This window comes from Etheostoma spectabile, chromosome 6, assembly GCF_008692095.1.
Source record: "Etheostoma spectabile isolate EspeVRDwgs_2016 chromosome 6, UIUC_Espe_1.0, whole genome shotgun sequence".
In the NCBI taxonomy this organism is placed as follows: Eukaryota; Metazoa; Chordata; class Actinopteri; order Perciformes; family Percidae; genus Etheostoma; species Etheostoma spectabile.
This window is the reverse complement of record NC_045738.1, coordinates 20,561,692-20,565,442: the sequence shown is the minus strand read 5'-3', so window position 1 is coordinate 20,565,442 and position 3,751 is coordinate 20,561,692. Positions and strand designations below refer to the sequence as shown.

Sequence of the window (3,751 nt, the reverse complement as noted above, 5' to 3'; positions counted from 1 at the left end):
GCGAGCGATGCATCCAGCCGAGCAGCGGAAGGAAAGGGTGATGATCAGTCGTAGCCATTTTGAAACGACCGCTGTCTCTTGTGAATAATGCGTGAACATGCCGAGGGAAACTAGCGGGATTGCTTTCCTGGTTGTAACTTTAACTGTTTATGCGTCACGTTATCAGCTGTTACAAGATATGAATACAATAAAAATAAAATAATAAACCACAAAGGAAGAAATAAAATGGCAAAACATGTGGATCAGTGCCTTTGCGCCCGTGAATGTCTGGTTGGGCGCCTTACTCAATGATGTTCAGTTAGCTGGACCAGAGGAGTGGAAAGACAGACTGAGAAGCTGGAATCAGAATTCGGTTCGCTGGTTATAATTGTTAGAGATTAATTTCTCCAATGATAACTCGTTGTTGTTGAGCCGGGACGTTTTCAATGGCTTTCCAAAACTAACAGATTGAGAAGTGAACGCATGCTTGAGATGCTAACTACAACAAAACAGCTTAAGGAAAAGGAAGTTGCTCAACACTTGCAGCCATGAGACAGTGCCGTCCCTGAGGAGTCTCAGTCGTCCCTTTCTCTAAGTGTTGCTTCCCTTCACCCTGAGCAGACTTGGAGTTGAACAGTCTGGAGTCTCGGCCAAAATATCAAAAGCTGTTCAAGAAGGGACAGTTGCTTTCCTTAAATGAGCGTGAAGGGGTTCTTCTCATTCTCAGGAGCGGTGCAGCGGAGCAGCACCACAGGGAGTCCAGTGAGACAGCAGTTGAATGATGTCTCCTCATGTTGTCTGTGGAGGAGACGGCCGAGGGACGAGATATCGGCTTGAGACAGCTCTTTGTGTGTTTGTCACCATAAACCTTGTGCAATGTACTGCCCAGTACACATGCTCTGTTTTACTTTTTAGTTGATTTACACTGCACTTTTTTTTTTTTTTTCTTTTTTTTTTTTTTTTACATTTCTCATGTTTACTGTCAAACAATATCCGGAAAAGAAATAGTCTTTGTTTCTTTAACGCAAGCAGTTTAACCCTCATGTTAACCTCGGGTCAAATTGATTCGATTCCCTATATCAATGTTCTTTTTAATTCCCCAAAACAACATGATTGATTCCACAAGACACTCTTTGGCAAGTACAAATCTCTACTTTCATTAATTTTGGGGAGTCATATTCAATTTTATAGCATTTGAAAAAAAAATAAAGTGTTTTTGAAATAGTATTGAGTAAAAGTTGACATATTCCAGTCTGTGATTATCATCAACATCCATTCCTTTAATTTTAGTCTCAATAATTCTTAATTTCTTCTTTTCTAAGTCAAACATTAGGTATAACTTCCTATAAATGAGGTTTATTGACCATAAATTCCCAAAATAACTGTAAAACTAAAGTTAATAGTGTTGAAAATGTCAAAAAAGTGGCAAACATTGAAAAAAAAGCGTCAAAAGTGTTGAAAAAAAGGGACAAAAAGTTAAAAACATTGATAAAAATCATCAACAAATGTGTTGATTTTTTAATTTTGACGGGAAGACAACATAAGGGTTAAACCTTTTTATGATATATTTTTTTTTTCTCCTTCTTTTAAGTGTGGAAAGTTTCAGCCATCAGCAGTCGGTCATGTACAAGTGTTGCAGCTATATTCCGTAGCGTTTATCTCTGCAGAGCTCTGCAGGTGCATCGCATGTTCATCGCGTGTTCATCACGTGTTCATCACGTGTTCATCACGTGTTCAGCCAATGTCATAGTGAAGTAAACATGAGTTTTTCTTTCTAAAAAAATTCAAATGGAAAGGCAGTGACAAAGACACGTTTGCTATGCTGTTTACATGGAGGTTTAACCTGCGACAGTCTGACTGCGACACATTATTATTATTATTATTATTTCATTCAACAGTTTCTTATATAAAATGTTTTTTTGTTGTTATTTTTTTTAATGTCCGTCCCGCGCTCACATAGCTCCGCTCTGCTTTGTCTGACCAAAACTACATAATATTCGATTTCCAGTACGTGTAATGTAAAAGAAAAAGAAAATCATCCCATCACCTGGACCCAGGGATGGGTCTCTTGTTGCATGTTTGCTCGATAAATGACTTAAACTATTCATTGATGAATCAAAAGTGCTGTTAATATATTTTTCATTGTTAGACTGCTCGATGAGTCGACTACTTTTATTATTATTATTAATTGGTTTTCCCTCCACTGCGTCCTGTATATTTGACTCAATGCAGACGGCATCAACTAGGCACTGTGCGCTGAGTGAGGACACTATTACAAAAACATTTAATATAATCCAATTTCTTTTTTTTTTCTTTTTTTAATGGTTTTGTCATGTTTACCTCAGCATTGGCTGTGTTTTACAATCATTGATTTTCTTGCAACGAGAACCTGCCTCACTTCTCTACACTTATTCAATGCAAATGATGAACTTGATGGTGGCAGTTTTCACTCATAACTACTTATAAACAATAATTCATAGTAAAGTGAGTGCTGACGACTGTAAATGAGCTTCACGTGCCTGGGTTTTAAAAGGGTGAAATGTTCGGTTCAGAATGGAATATAGCTTTTAAAATACATTGCCAAGTATTTCTGTCAAATAGCCATTCGCTCATAGATGAGAAATTATTATAATTATTATTATTATTATTATAAATGCCATATTTTCTGTTATCAAACTCAGTTATGTATTTTTAATGGGCAGCAAGCCAACTCATTTAAATATGAAGCGGGACAATCTTGCAGCAGCCTGTTGTATGAATGGTGACTTCATGTTTGCAGAACTTGCACTAAATGTCGTGTACACTCCCGTGTTCGAACTTTAAATACATAAAAAGTATATCTGCTTCTCTCTGTGCTCTTGTATTATGTATTGGGGGGGGGAGGGCTTTTTCTGTTGGTATATTAACTATAAAAAGCAATTTGATTAGGGATCTCATGCTGATTCGCTAACAAAGGCTTGCATTCAGTCCTGTTTGCATGCTAACACTGTACTTGAAGGTATCTACATAGGAGTGACATAACGCTGTCATGACACACAACATACTTTGCTATGATTTTTAATCCTACTTATTATACTATGACTTTTTACATCTGTACTATGCGTATTATATGACTTTTCCAACATACTCTGCTATGACTTTTTTTCGATGTACTATCCTATGAATTTTTCGATGTACTAAACTATGACTTTTTTCGATGTACTATACTATGACTTTGACTTTTTTCAAAGTACTATACTGTGACTGTTTTTAGAAGTACTACACTATGACTTTTTCCGATGTACTATACTAAGACTGTTTCCGATGTACTATACTATGACTTTTTTTTATGTTCTATCCTATGAATTTTTTTGATGTACTATACGATTACTTTTTTTTCGATGTACTATACAAGGACTTTTTTTCAATGTACTAAACTATGACTTTTTTCAATGTACTAAACTATGACTTTTTTCGATGTACTATCCTATGACTTTTTTTTCGATGTACTATCCTATGAATTTTTTTGATGTATTATACTATGACTTGTTTGACTTTTTTCGATGTACTATACTAAGACTGTTTTCAATGTACTAAACTATGACTTTTTTTCAATGTACTAAACTATGACTTTTTTTCAATGTACTAAACTATGACTTTTTCAATGTACTATACTATGACTTTTTCAATGTACTAAACTGACTTTTTTTCAATGTACTAAACTATGACTTTTTTTCAATGTACTAAACTATGACTTTTTCAATGTACTAAACTATGACTTTTTCAATGTACT

General features: G+C 35.2%; 1 protein-coding gene across 1 annotated transcript in view; it reads left to right on the top strand.

Moving 5' to 3' along the window:
- The window catches only part of capn7 (calpain 7), a 23,101-nt gene extending 22,269 nt beyond the window's left edge, over window positions 1-832 (top strand). The window contains exon 22 of the mRNA XM_032518869.1: window positions 707-832. The gene's annotated coding sequence lies outside the window, so the exon portion shown is untranslated. The remainder of the gene's footprint in view (window positions 1-706) is intronic.
- The last annotated feature ends 2,919 nt before the right edge of the window (window positions 833-3,751 follow it).